This window comes from Astyanax mexicanus, chromosome 3 (genome assembly GCF_023375975.1).
Source record: "Astyanax mexicanus isolate ESR-SI-001 chromosome 3, AstMex3_surface, whole genome shotgun sequence".
Lineage (NCBI taxonomy): Eukaryota > Metazoa > Chordata > Actinopteri > Characiformes > Acestrorhamphidae > Astyanax > Astyanax mexicanus.
The window spans coordinates 39237205-39253429 of record NC_064410.1 but is presented as its reverse complement, the minus strand read 5'-3'; the positions used below and the strand labels follow the sequence as shown (position 1 = coordinate 39253429).

At 37.4% G+C, this 16225-nt stretch overlaps 1 protein-coding gene across 3 annotated transcripts in view; it reads left to right on the top strand.

Moving 5' to 3' along the window:
* Positions 1–7786, top strand: part of fndc5b (fibronectin type III domain containing 5b) — a 31148-nt gene extending 23362 nt beyond the window's left edge. The window contains exons 6-7 of one of the 3 annotated variants that reach the window (XR_454777.4): positions 731–1222; positions 1911–7786. The gene's annotated coding sequence lies outside the window, so the exon portion shown is untranslated. Of the gene's footprint in view, positions 1–730 lie in introns of all 3 variants that reach the window. The other 2 variants (XM_015605834.3, XM_007249409.4) reach the window with 2 other exon arrangements.
* Positions 7787–16225: the final 8439 nt, after the last annotated feature.

Genomic DNA, 16225 nt, shown 5'->3' with positions numbered 1-16225 from the left:
AAAAAAAATTCATATTGCAATATAAAAAAAAAAAACAACAAGAAGTCAGTCTATCCAGTACTGGAAAAAAAAATTGCCAGATATAATCTATTTTTGGTCGATATGTCATGGATAATAGCAATTTTTTGCGATATTTTATTAAATTTTCCTTGACATGAGATTACATGTTCTGCAGTGAGACTACTGTGTATGTGCACATTGCAGCAACAATACTGAAACAAATATAATGTGCAAAAACAAGTACAAATCTGCTGGTTATAAAGACTAAATGCCTACTGAAGAACATAGATGGGGTGGAAATAAATGACTGACCCATCCTAATTTTTAACTGGCCTATTATCTTGTAATACGTTTATTTTTTTTTTAATTCTGCTTTACTGACAATATTTCTGCTTCTAAAGGGTCAACAATGGGTGCAATTTACAGTGGATGAGTATATTCGTTAAAAGGGGTGTCCACAAACATTTGGACATATATTTTAGCCCTTTAACTTTAGTGTAAAATGAAGGAAGCAAATATCAGCCACTAGACACAGTCCTGGCTGATTTCGTTTTTATTATTTTTACTTTATAAAACATGAGTTACCTTAAAGTGAGTACCTTAAAGACCACTTTGTGTTTCTTTATTGTGTGTAGTTATATTTACAATGCGCAGCTTTAAAAAATCTGGTTACAAGCCAGTACTACAACACAATACACATCTCCATTATGGTTTGTGTTTCCTCTCACAGAGCTCCGAGACATATTAGAAAGCCATCCAGTGACTTCATTGTGAAACAGACTGACTGCCCATCCTCATTTGAAAGACTCTTTAATATTATATTCTATCAAAAATGGAACCATGGACCTTGGTGCTTGTCTGAGAAGGACACAGAGACAACCTCCCACTTGAGCACATCTAAAGAGCAAAGTGGACTAAAGAAGTGAAACGTGCCAGACTGTGGTGCGAAGAATTCCCTCGGGTCTGCATCCAAACTGGGAGACGGTACGGAGCTGCTGCCTCAGCAGGGTGTCCCGGCATGCTGAAAGCTGCAAAGCCCGGGATGCTGTACCACCTGAGGTGCATACCTTTGCCTCCAGCGTCGCCTCACACAGATAAGGCGAGATGTGTCATCCCCTCGGAGGCAGATGCTAAATAAACCAGGGTTGTGCGATGAATGGAGGGGAAAGATTTATTTTTCCTCTTTTTCTAGTATCATCAGACTACACTTGCTCTGAGGAAGGTGATAAACTAAAGATATTTCATGCATCTCTTTTCCACTCAATATTCTTAATCGTATTTCTTCTCTTATATTTTTCTCCCACTTTTTACTCATTAAACCTTCTGTTTTCTTTTCCATGCATTCTGTTCTCATACCTGTAGTTCTGCCTCCAAATCAGTCACAGTTAATGAAAATGTTTATTGGTGCAGCGGGATTTCTCTCCATAAGCACTCTCTTGCTCTCAGGGCATCCAAGTAAACACCCACAGGACAAATAATAAGAGTGACTCATGCAGAACTTCATCCAGAAGCATTTTGACCGAATCACACCTTTCAGAAGCACCACCATTGAACCAACTACGATATATTGATGGTATATTCGTATATTAATACAGTGATAGGAAATATATTTAATCACTTGTGTGTCTTGAGTAAATCAAAACGGCTCGCTCTGATGTCTCTGATGAGCACATAAATGTACAGTATAAGTTATTTTGGTCCTCATAACGTAGTAACGGTGATTAGCATATGTTTTATGAGTGCCGCTTTTATGCTTCTGCTGTGAAGTGTGGCTACAATAGAGAATCAGGTGCCTTCCCTCCAGGCGTTTCCCTAACATTTTTTTATGCCTCCTTTAAAACCTTCACTCTTAAATTCCCTCTCCTCTCGTTTACAACTTCTCGTGTAACAATTTTTTTCTTTTTTGACAGTTCAAAAGAAGTGGGTGAGATGGCGGAGCAGCTTGACAGCAGACTGTCACAGATGGACTTGTCAGTTACAGCACAGTGTCTGATGGGCCACTGTCCTAACAGCCAGCCTCCAGAGTGAGCTGAACATGTGCTCAGTTGTCGAGCAGCAATATAAAAACGTGCATACGGCAGGTCAGAGGTCAACAAAGAATTAATTGATTTCGCCCATCACAGACACTGCACTACACACGTGGGTTATGTTCATAACATTACAAACTATAATACTAAAAAAAAATATAATAATTCACTTACACTGCAGGCTAAGGTAACTAGGAAAAGTTAAACCATTAATTAAATATTAATAAATAGGTCTTTTTGACTGCTTATTGTTCATTTCTGCCAATGCAGAGTTAATAATTGCCATATTCTTCCCCTTTAATTAATTCATGGGTTATGTAATGGGGAAACAGATGGGAATAGACAATGATTTGGGTAAAAAAAAAAAAGTAATAAAAAATCTAGCTCATAAATAAATTATATAAATCAATATCTAACTGTGCTTTCACACCATCAGGCGACAGAGTGGCATTTCCTAAAGAAGTACACAATTTAGTGACAGTTACTTTGTAAGAAAATTTAACTCCATTTATGATGCAGTTAAGTGATATTCTAAACCGAATGGCTCAACAGATTATGTGGACCAATCATAGATATAGACACGGGGGTTTGAGTTCCCAAGATTCTCATCTTTGAACATAATTTGGATCCTACCAGTATTTCCTTCATTTTCCTGGATTAAATGGTGCGTTTTTGGGGCTACACAAGGACAATTAATAGAAAACGGATATCTCTGGTGGGTTGGTTAATTGATAGGTAGCTTGCTAAATTAGCCAGCCTGTTACTCACAAGAGACAAACTTGAGGGGAATTGAGGGACTTGTCGCCTGATAGTGTGAAAGCAGGGTACGAGTTAATCCTATCATCGGGGGATTGCCAGTAAAGTCCTGGGTGATGCTGAGAGGCACAATTGGCCTCACTCTCTCTGGGTAGGCCCATAACTCAGCTGATATGAAAGAACTGGCAAACTAGGCTAAGCTGTCCAATGATGTTGCATTAGCAGAAAAGATGCCTCATGTGACCCTCCTAGCACTGGGATCATTCTGTGTCAGAGTCTCCTCCCTACTAGCTGGGTAAAAATGGGATTAAACACTTTGCAAAAAGCTCGGCAGTTTGGAAATGACAACAAGAACTTACAGACATGCAGTAAAAATGTCTGTAAATGTAGCTGGAATTAATAGCATACTGTAATTTCCACACACTGATTTTGACACACAGTTGTGGGCAGGTTCTCCACAAGTCAGTTACATTTACTATTATCCAGCAGTAATCTGTATGCGTGTGCATTTAAATGGGAGGCCCTGAGGTGAGGCAGCCATTTGTATTCAGTTCCCTCTCTGCTCAGATTGATGGCGGTGTTAATCAGGTGTGTTGAAGGGTACCTGAAGGAATCTTGGTGCAATTAAACAGTCTCCTGTTCAGACGAGCGGCCATTACTCCCCATCCCTATCACTGTGGCAGCGGGGCTAAACGAACTATCCTCTCACAGAGACGTTACGGAGTACCCATCTCACCTGCTTCATCGTTTTTCATTTCGCCCCTCCCACCACCATTGCCAGAAAGCCGGTAGTTCTTATTTTAATGACTGCTAATTAACCTTGGCCACGGGGGAGAGAGCAGGAGAGCTGCTGGGTGAAAAATGGCTTTTATCAATACTGTGTCTAGGCAGCTTACATAAAGGGACAAAGGGGAAGTCAGGTGTGAAAGTTAGCTTCCGCCAAAGAGGATTACGCTTTCCTCTCCACAGATCATTTTCCTCCCGCGTTCACTGTGTTCCCAGCTCCAAACAGATACGACAGGGAAGGGGGCTGGCTAATGAGAAAAAGGCTGCAGTAGAATCTGGCTCAAGTCAGACGCAATGTTCCTAAGCAGTGTCCTGCCACATTGACCGCAGACGATATCAGGCTGGGCGCTCTGGCTCCCGACCCAAAAAACAACCAGAGCAGCAAACCCTCATTACTGAACTGGATTCCTGCAATCACAGACCCCGACTTACATTTCAGGCTCAGTATTGCAGTATTGGCTTTCAAAGCCAGCGCTCTCACAGCGTCCCAGGCTCCTGTTGCGCTTACACCTTCAGATTCATTCATTTGACTCTTTGATTTCAGCACCTGTACACCGTAAATCTTTACGTAAAGCAAGTATTCAGTAATGAGAGTGTAATTCTTCTTTCAACTGATAAATCTCTGGAAGCACAGTTTCACAGTTTCAGCAAATATAAAGAAAAACCCCTAAAAACTGCACCTGTCTGTTAGGGGTGGGCGATATGGCCCTAAAATAATATCACGATATTTCATGGTATTTTCAGGATAACGATACTCTTGGCGATATGACAGAATACTTAAAAAATAAATACAATATACACTGCAAGAAAAAAAAAAAATATATATATATTATTACACACAATATAATACTGCACACCCCTGAGTGGGATATAAAAAAAATAATTGTAACAGATCTAGAATGTCATGCTAATTATAATGCACTCAAAATATTTCCATGTATCCAGGATTAAAGTAAAATAAATGATACTCGACAGATATTTTCGGTCTCAAGTAGATATCAAATGTGTGGGTGATATGGCACGATATTTTAGGGTATAATTTCATTCACGATATAAAAAAAAATTGATGAATTTATCGCATACGATATGATATCGCACACCCCTACTGTCTGTTTCTATTTAAACTCTTTTCTATCAGAATGTAAAAGCAGAAGAAACGTTTTGTTTAGTATTTTATAATCCAATAACATATAGTCTGATTGCTGTATTATTGTGACTGTAAAGTTTTCCACTAAAAATAACTGCTTAAAATGGATTTGTTTACATCGGTTCCACATAAAATGTTACGTCAACACAATAACTACCTTTCAGTTGACTTACAGTAACAGCATTTGGCAGTCTCCTATGCTCCCTAATCATGTTAGAGAGAGCTAGGAGAAGACAGCGTCTTGTCTGAGCAGTGTGCCGTGTGTACTGAGTCTGCTGTGTGGACAGCATCAATGTGGCACACTGTGCTATTACAACCACTAGTTTATTGCAACATTAATTGTTGTGTTGTGTTCTAGTGTAGTTATGCTTTATTTTAAAGGCACAGTCCAAGTCCAAACATACACGCATCATCAGAAAATAGTTGCACCTAGAAGGTGTTGGATTGCATTTCTATTCAGACGGAAGATAAAAGGCACTATCTATTGAGCTTTACATAATAAGAAAATATTTATTATATTTATTGAGCTACACATAAAGAAGATACACAACATGGCATAAGCCTTGGAATGGAGGTGTAGAAGTTCTTTATGTTGTTCTGCGATAATCCATTCCATGCAGCTTGAATATTCCTGCAGATTTTGTTGTAGAGGTGGAGTGTTGATAGCATGACCAATAGAATCCACACATTTTCATTGGGGACAGATCTGTCAGACATAGCATCTGTGTTGCGGCAGCAGTATGTGGACAAGCATTGTCCTGTTAGAGTGGTGCACTGAAGTGCGAGTTCAGAAAAGGGTCTGGATGCAACTCGTTTTTTGATGAGTGTACAAGACCCACCCAAACTTGGGCAGTGTAGAACCACCATCCACATATATGTAGAACCTTGATCTACAGATATACACTATGATATATAACATGCACCTCATAGATATTATCTATTCTGTCCTTTACAGAGTGTCATTTACATCAAATAGCGAATACGCAGAAGCATATTTCATTCATATTTTGGAGGTACAATAAACAGAGAGCGTTTGTGGTTTTAATCATAAAAGAAAGGAAATATCTTTGTTTCTAACTGGTATATTAAGTTCTACTAATCTGCTTGTCCATCCACATACTATACCAATATCTGTAAACCATCAATTAACATGGCTAAATGTAGATAAATACTACGGGTCTGTGTATAATAATGGAATGCTTCAGTGAATAATCAGATTGACCAATCAGATTGGTTTTTGGTCACACCACGACTAAAAAAACGACAAAAATCCTGTTTACACCTGGTCAGTTTATTTGTATTGAGTATAAGGATCATATCTAAATAAGGCCATGCCACATAAAATGTTAGTGTAAACACACCCAAGACACAGATACAAATCTGATCACCCAAACCACTTTACGAGGTGGTTTAAGTGCCCGTCCACACAAATCCAGATATTTTTAAAACGTTTTTTGGCTTAATTTTTTTTTAAATATCCCTGTCCATACCACTCAAAGATGCTGAAATGAACATTCCCCTTCAATGCAAAGTCGAAAAATTTCACTCAAAGACACGTAGGATTCTCCAGACATTCGGAAGTTTTCTCGCCACTCTCAACTACTTTTCAAAACTGTCCCACCAGGTGCTTGTTAAACCAGGCCTGGTCCAGAATCTCTCGATTAGCGGTAAGGTTTGGTAAGGCTCCGGACAGGAGGATTGGAAAAGATCTTAATGCAGAGCATTTCGATACCTTCGCTGTGTTAGGTTATGTGAGAGTTTTCAAAAAATCTCCATCTTGGAAAGCGTTTTCGAAAAACTTTGTTTTCAGTTGATCGTTGACCAGAAATGCCATTTTCATGTAGACGGAAGGCCAAAATGGAGACAAAAATCGTAGTTTTTAAAAATATCCAGATTTGTGTGTCTGTCTATATATATATATATATATATATATAGAGAGAGAGAGAGAGAGAGAGCAGTGTAAACACATCCATGTCTTCAAAACACATTTAACAACCAAACCTTCTCCCAGTACAACTAAAATCAGAATGCAATCCAGACATTAGTCACATGAAGTGTCCAGGTGTAAAAAAGGTCAAAAACATTGCCAATTATGTCTTGGTATAAAGGGTGAAATGTACTAAATGTGACTCTTCTTTGAAGCTTTGTTTTAAGATACTCAAGACCCATACAATCTGAACCACATTGTTATTGAGGCTTATAACAAATCTGCTGGACGTGTATTTGTGAAGTTGGTTTAATGCAGAGTGTAAAATCCACTGCTGCCATTGATACTACATTCAAATCCACATGAAGATACTTTACCATGTCATGGTTGAAATCACAATCAGGGATTTTCAACAACAGTGGTAGTCACCTCAGTCTGAATTTTGTGAAGCACTGAAGGACCTGCAAACAAGTTTCCCCACCCAAAATAAAGCAAGACTGCAAGAATACTATAAAGAAATATTCTCAAAGATTTTCATTCTGTTTTCTTTTCTTTTATTATTATTATTTTTTTTTTCAAAAAAGCCTTCTGATATTTGGACTGAAACATCTAAGAGATGATGTTATCTTCGAGAATATGTGGGGCACACGCTACTGTAATCTTGCTGTGACACCAAACAGCTTTTATAAATCCCTGATTATGGCTTTATGATAGTAATGTTAAAAAAATATATAAAAAACATTTCTTGTACATAGATCTGTGTTGTGGCTACTTCTATAGCATTCCCAATAGTCCAGTAGGCCAACGGTAAGCTAGGAGACCAAGCCTTAAAGCAGCTAAAAGAGAGAAAGATGCTAATAGCGTAAAGGTGGGACTTACCTTAAGTTGCATTTAAGCGTAACTGAGACGGTCATGAATATCATTTGTTCCACATATTTACTATGACGCATGGACTACAAACAGAAGGAATGTTTAATGTAAATCATTGAGTCTGTTAATTGTTGTTCATAAAACAATGCTTCATGAGGGCTAGCATGTTTCTGCTATTCTATACAAAGTTATACAATTTATATGGATAAAAAAATAAATAAATGTCTACTTATGTACTGCCACAAAAATAATAAAGTATGGAATATTTTCAAACAGGCTATGATTCTTTTTTTTTTTTGTACATGAAATTGATTTACAGTTACTCGCACAGATTACATCACCCAAATTGAACATCATAAACCGATGGTTTGTATCCCAAAACCAAAAGACACAAGCCTGCTGTTAACTTGTTGTAACAGCTGGTAAGCATGGTGGAAGTCTGTAGCATCTGTCAGTGTAATTTTATTGTGCACAAAATAATTACTTAGAAGTCTTAAGTAAAGCCTTAGGGCAATTATCACACTTGTAATTGGTATCTGTGGTCCAGATCAGTTGATCAGTTTGTTTACTTAGAGTGTTTTCTCCCTCTGTTTGGTTTGGTTTCAGACAGGCACAAACCTAAACGTAACAAAATGTGCAACAATAAACCATGCAAGCTAGGGGTGTCACGATTTCGATATTATATAATAACGTCATGGTCTCGAGCATCGAAGTCAAAAAGAGGATCGACGATCCCTCCCGCAAATGGCGCAGCACACTGTAGCCGACACCGCTGCTCAAAGAGCAGCCCTTTCTCCAAAGAATGTGGACATTCATCTTCTTAAAGAAAAACTTGAAAATATAAAAATAACAGTTGTTTTGTCTAGCCTCAAATATGTTAGTTTTGGTACCTTAAGGAGCATCTTTCTCACAGATAAAATTAATAATATATCTGCCCGACTAGCTCAGTCGGTAGAGCATGAGACTCGATACTTTTTCCTAAATTTCCTTCGGGATAAATAAAGTATCTATCTATCTATCTATCTATCTATCTATCTTTGTTAAAGAGAAAAAATTGTCATTCTCAGGGACTGAAAAAGTCTTATTTTTCATGTTTAACTGTTATAGTAGGATAGAGTTCAGTTTGTCAAGGCTCTAATTGTTCTATTATTTTTTACATGACTGTTCCTGTATTTTTTGTATTATTTATTTTGTTATGTGCACACTGCTGCTACCAAAAAAAAGCCACTAGATGGCATTACAAATATATCTTAATTAAATTATTTAAATTTGACCATAAGTGCCTAATGTGGTGTGTTACAGATCACTTGTATCACTTTGCATCACTTATATCAAGCCCACCTTTTAAAATAAGATATTGTACATTTGATGAATCAAACCAATGACTGACCATAGACTAATCTAAAACTGGCGTTGGCCTCTCTGCTGTAAAAAAAAGAAAATAGAGAATCGAATCGTGACCTTAAAATCGGAAGTAAAATCGAATCGAGGATTTAGAGAATCGTGACACCCCTAACGCAAGCACATTGCCTCCTCTGATTGGTCAGAGCTGTCTGGCGTGTTTTAATCCTGGCTTTACAGTGCAACCAAAGATGGATGTGTGTAAAATAAGCCTAATATGTTAGATTAGCTTCTCTGGATGATCAGTGTGCAGACTGTAAAGTGTGTGTGCACATGGATGGATGAATGAATGATTGAATAAATGAATGAACAGGCAGTCCAAAATTTATTTACTCTGGAGAACGTGTCGGGTTAAGCAGCCCTCCTGCAAATGGCTTTAGTGAAACATTATGAGGCTTTGTGTTGCTCCAGCCTATAAGCATTTATCTCCGCAGAGCTGCTGCTGAGGGCTTAAGTGCTTTTCCCAAAGCAAACATATGAGACGTTCCTCTGCGTGATTGTGATTGATTCAGCAAGGGTCTACACTTAAGGCCAGCTTATGTTTGAGAATCATCATCATCCTTGAAGCATCCGTAAAGTCTGGCCTTCCTCTGTGCCAGCAGCAACATCAAAGTCATCCATTTGACTGTGACACACACAGATGGCACACACACACACACACTTATCAGATTTCCTGCCTACAACCTAGACCATCAACACGACATGGAGAAAATGAGAAGATTCCTCAGGGAGGGAATTGAGTGTGGAGACTGAACTAAACAGAAGCTTCAGGAGAGAGGGTTGTGCATTGTTGAGTAATCAACTGTATCTTAAGAGAAATATCCATCATTCTCCCAGCTTTGATATGTTTATCCTCAGCAAGTCTGATGAAGTATCATCAACCACACTCTGACAGGTCTGTACACACTCACAAACACATTTGTCTTATAACAGATCAGGATGTGGATATTAATTTTATAGATGGTCATGACATAGTAGCTGAATTTTTTTGGAGTTTGCACCAATATGTGCAAGAGCATTGTCCTGTTGGAATAGCACACCATGCATGTGCTATTCCGAGTGTGCGTTCATAAAATCATAAAAGGTAAGGCCACACTATTTGCAGGGTCTCATTAATGTAATGTTGGGCTATTAAGTTGCCTGTAATGAAGACCAAAGATGATCTGGCACTTTAATGCAACTCCTTTTTTTTTTTTTTTTTACTTTTTCCAGTAGTCTCAAAGATTCAAGAAATCATGACTATGTTAAGAACACTTGAACATCATAAACTTATCATGGACACGAAGCTCATGACAATACTGGGATTTTAATTATTTTTTTTAGAACTGTCCCTTTTCTGAGGCATGAAGGCCTGAGCCCAAATCTATTGAACATACGTGGCTTCAGTGGCTCCCATTGCTGAATAGTGTAAATGTGATCACACTTCTCAGTTTACGTCAAATGAACTAATATTAGCAAGTGTTTTTATTGAGTTTCCAGCCAGTACAACTCAATAAAATGAGTTTAGAGAACTTCAACCTGAACACAGTCAACACAAAAGAAAGGATTTCAACCATGCTCCAAAGCACTTTCTTCAATATTGGTTCTTTCAGCTTTTCCATTGGCTTCTAGCAGCATGGAGACACCATTGTCTGTCACCCAAAGCATTAGTTTTTATATATTTTGTGTAGCTGCCAGGCTTTAGTGTTATAGGCTGTAAGAGCAAGCTATCTTTATTCTGTGTTGTGAAAAGTAACCGTATGCTGGCCTGATGCTACAGTGTTCACTTTTGTGTTACCACAGGATTATTCTGTCACTACTGGCCGTTTTTTAATATACAAAATACCATAAGAATTGTTTTTGTGATTGTGACAACTATATTTATTAAATATGTTAAGAATACCTGTTCCATTTTTAACAACAAACTTATTTCAAAAACTAAATTCCTTGAACCCACGATACTAAAAAAAAAAAAAAAGTTGATTCAACTTAACTGAGTCAAGTCTTCATTTAGCTTTGACTCGGATAAGTTGAATAAACTTAACAAGTTATGTCTTCACAACTTAACTGAGTCTAAACTTAAGAGTGAACTTAATTTTATTAATATTTTTTTAGTGCAATGATTGTCATAAAAAATATTTATTTTGTAAATGTGAGCGCAGAGATGCTACCAGCTGTTGTCAATCATGATCATCAACAGAAAGTAGAGAGGCCTAAGACTGAATGAATTGTCTCAGTGAGAGTAGATTCTAAAATAGATCAAAAATACGTATTTACCCCATTTTATCCTCAGTGTAGCTAAGCCAATTAACCTACCCGCTCACTAGGACATGCACATGCCTACTGTGATACATGTGAAGTCAGCCTCTGCCCTCTTCATTTAACCACCACTATCATTGCATTACTAGGCAACCAACACACTCGGAGGAAAGCAAAGGATCCCCAGCTTTGCTTCATCAGCTGATAGACACCTGTACTGGTCAGTGTCACAGGGGGAGTGATGAGGGTGGAAAACGCCATCTACCCACCCAGAGAGATATTTTTTTTAATTAGACATGTATGTTGTATACATTTATTATCCTCAAGGTGAGTGTTTGTAACCTTCCAACCACAACAGCCCACACACACACTCACCTTCTTTTTATCTAAATCATTCAACCCTAGCCTGAGAAAATAAAATAAACACAGTTACCCTTATTAACCCAAATACAATAAGCTAAGCCTTGTTTGGGGTTTAAAGTTGGATCCTTAGATCCTTAGATTACTTTCTGGCCTCTATTGTATCCACTAGAATTTAACAGACCTTGCCTGAACCTTTGACTTCTGAAATATTGTATATTTAAATGACCTCTGTTCTGATTGGCTGACCTCATTGTGTGCCTCAATTTAAAAAGCAGTCTAGGCTGAAACACTCAATAGCTTGCGGGCAGGGGTAAACTTCTTTATGCTTAGGTGAATATGTAAATATGCTGGTTTTCCTGACATCACAAAAAACACCCAACTCAGCCTTTTGCTTATTATTGTACTCTGTATGAGCTATTCCAGTCTGGATTTCACACACATCACATTCACACAGTACTGAAAGTGCCAGCTCTTGAGTTTAAATGACCTTCTACTCTCAGCTCATACTGGTCATCGACTCATTCCTTTCTCCTTGATTTACTGTAAATGCAGTAAGGGTTATTGAGGAATAGGCTGCCTGGTCACTAGGTTTGTTGCCAATTGGGCATTTACGGGACCAGCTGGGATGCTAGCATCAGCAACCTACGAGTGTGCAGGATCTACAGACCCAGCTGCAACATTTACAGGTGCATCTTAAAAAATAAATATCATCATTCAAAAAGTTACTTTATTTTAATAATTCACTTCAGAATGTAAAACTCATATATAATATAGATGTATTAAACACAGAGTGATCTATTTTAAGCGTCTATTTCTTTTATTGTTTATTGTACAGCCAATGAAAACCCAACAATCAGTTTCTTAAAAAAATAGAATATTATATAAGACCAATTGGTACTTTTGGCAGCATCCTGCTTGAAAATAAAATCTGCATCTCCATAAAAGTTGTCAGCAGAGGAAATCATTAAGTGCTGTAAGATTTTCCAGGAAAACACTGCACTGATATTTGACTTGATATAACACAGTGGATCGAAACCATCCTTGACCATCAGTTAATTTCACATTTCATTTGGAAATCAAGGGAGCAGAGTCTGGAGGAAGAGTGGAGAAGTACTCAGTCCAAACAGGTTGAGGTCTAGTGTGAAGTTTCCACAATCAGTAATTCAATTCAATTCAATTCAATTTTATTTATATAGCGCTTTTTACAACAAAGGTTGTCACAAAGCAGCTTTACAGGAAAAACAGTAATTGTTTGAAGAGTCATCTCATCTGCTGGTGTTGATCCACTGTGTTTTATTATCAAGTCTAAAATCAGTGCAGTGTTTTCCCACAAAATCTTACAGCACTTCATGCTTTCCTCTGCTGATATTTTTTTTTTTTTTGAGATGCGAATTTCATTTTCCAGCAGGACTTGGCACACTGCCCAACTTTTCAATAACATTATATTTTTTTGAGCTGCACCTGCATGTCATAAATGTGCCACATGATGCCATATGGGACATGATGATATGGGACTAACAGTATCTCATCATGTGTCCAAGCTAGAGTCCAAGCTACAGGGTACTAGAGCCTCCAGTCTTTCAATTGTAACGTACATACATCACCATTACATTCACACATATACAGATTCATTTAACAACTCCTGATGGGATGGTAATTTCTTGCCATATGCTAATTATTTTCCTTTATATCGCAGCACTAATTTGAATAATCAAGCGTTCAAAGCTGACATCTCAAATCTTAAAATCTGGATAATCTTGATTTTTAATAAATTAGAAACGATGAACATTTTGTGTTTATTCCCCAAATCTCCAACCTGTGCCCATTCTCTGTTGACTGTATTTTTCTTATGTGAATCTCATCCTTTATCTCATCCTAATCTTGCTTTCTTTTACCTCCACATCACCCACCTTCACTCTTTCCTGAATATCAATGATGCTGCTAAACCTTTAGTTCATGCATTCAGCAGCTCTCGTATTGATTGTTGCAATCCCCTGTTTATCTGCCTTTCTGCTAAACATGTGAACACACTTCAGCACACTCAAAACACTGCCAGTGTTCTGTCTCTCTCTCTCTCTCTCTCTCATGCACACACAAACACGTGCACACGTGCAGGTAAAGGAAATAAATGTTGTACAAAAATAGAAACACAAATGAATACATCTAAACAAAAGGCCCTATTTTATTAATGTGTAATTATACAGATTTATTATCAGGTAACAGCAATGTATTTACTGCTGGAGTAGGCACTCTTACACATGGATTACAGCAGTACATTTTGTTTAATATGTAATATGTAATAAATATGTAATATGTAATAAATATGTACAGTACCAGTCAGAAGTTTGTTCACACCTTTTTTATTCACATTTCTTTCTTTCTTTCCATTTATTTCCTACATTGTAATTTAATTAAAAACATGAAAACAATTGAGGGACATATATGGAATTACAAAATACAAAATAAAAATTGGACATCCAGAATCCCCTGATCTAAACCTGATCAACTGAGACGGTGATTTGTGATGAGCTGGAGCTTCACAGCGTGAAGGAAAAGCAGCAACTATTGTTCAGCACCTCCAGGAACTCCTTCAAGACGCTGAGAAAACTATTCAAGGTGACTCTCTCTCATAAAGACACTGAGATTAAAATACCAAGAGTGTGCAGATCTGTCCTCAAAGCTACTTAGAAGAATCTCAAGTATAAACTATAATATTCTGGTTTGTTTAACACTTTTTGCTTACTGAATAATTCTGCATGTGTTCCTGTATAGGTGTAATAAAGTCTTCGATATTAAATTTGCAATGTAAAAATACATCATAAAAAGAAAAAAACACATTAAATATAAAGAGCTGTGTCCAAACTTTTGACTGATACTGTACATCGACTTATTTTATAAATGTAACTACTGAGTATCTCAGTAGCTGTAGCTTTATTTTCTCTCATGTAATTAAGCAATACTACACGGGAGGGAGAGCTATAGCGTATAATGTACCACAGTTAGTTCCGACTCTGCAATGTGATTGGCTGAGAGGCGTTTTCAGCCTGAAATGCACTGTAACGGAAGCTCTCCATGTATTGCTCCGCCACAAATGGGTAACCTAGCAACAATGCAACACTTACAAACCAAACAGCACAGCTACAGAGCAGCAATTGAACTGTTTTAACTTGCAGAGTGTTCATAACCAAACAGATCACAGAGTTTACATTAAAGAGGACGAGAAAATACGATCTGTTTGGTTATAAAAAATAAAAAGAGTTAAAATAGGTACATTGCTGCTCTGTTTGTAGCTGCACTGTTTTGCTTGTAAGAGCTGCATCGTTGCTAGGTTACCTGTATGTGTCGGGGTAATACATGGATATCTTCGGTTACAGTGCATTACCGGCTGATACCGGCTGAGAACGCATCTCAGCCAATCAAATTGCAGAGTTGGAACTAACTGTATATATATATATATATATATATATATATATATATATATATATATATATATATATATATATATATATATAATTATATTTATATGAGCTGCATTACCAGTAGTTACACTCTTATTCCAGCTTCCTAATTGACTGCCTACCTGTCCAGCCTGACACTGGTCCAGTTTATGCCACCTGCCACAGACTAGCTGCTCATCCTCCCCTCACAACTAAACTGAAGTTTACATGAACTCTGGGATCTAGGAATTTTCTAACTGCTTCCACTGCTGCTGTGGTTATTCACCTTAATATATTAGACATATGTGGCTGTATAATGACTTAGAATATCATTAAAAAGTTACTTTTTATTTTAAGTAATTCAGTTCAGAATGTGAAACTCATATATTATATACATGTGTTACATACAAAGTGATCTATTTTAACGTTTTATTTCTTTTATTGTTGATGAGCATGGCTTACAGCCAATGAAAACCCAAAAATCAGTGTCTCAGAAAACTTAAATCAATTAGTACTTTTGGCAGTGTGGGCAGTGTGCCAAGCCAAGTCGCGATAAAAGTTGTCAGCAGAGGGAAGCATGAAGTGCTGTAAGATTTTATGGGAAAACACTGCACCTACTTTAGACTTGATAAAACACAGTTGACCAACACCAGCAGATGATATGACACAACCATCACTGATCATCAGTAAATTTTTCATTTCATTTGGAAAATCAAGGGAGCAGAGTCTGGAGGAAGAGTGGAGAGAAACACAGTCCAAACTGCTTGAGGTCCAGTGGAAGTTTCCACAATCAGTGATGGTTTGGAGAGACATGTCATCTGCTAGTGTTGGTCAATTGTGTTATATCAAGTCCAAAGTCAGTGCAGTGTTTTCCTGGAAAATCTTACAACAATTTTTATGGAGATGTGGATTTCATTTTCCAGTAGGACTTGGCACACTGCCCACACTGTCAAAAGTACCAATTGATCTTATATAATATGATATAATATATATAGATACTGACTTATATAGATACTTACTTTTGGAGTCCTGCTGGAAAATGAAATCCGCATCTCCACAAAACACCGCACTGACTTTGGACTTGATATAACACAGTGTATTGTGCATTCAACACAACATAATCAAGTCGCGCAAGTGGACACGTATCGCTAGGACAGATATAAAGAGATATCAAAAACAAATATATTATAAAATAAATTACTTTTCCAGGAAACAGATATTTTTCTTTTACCTGCATTTTTGTTGACCTGCAGTTTGTCAATGTTTACTTATT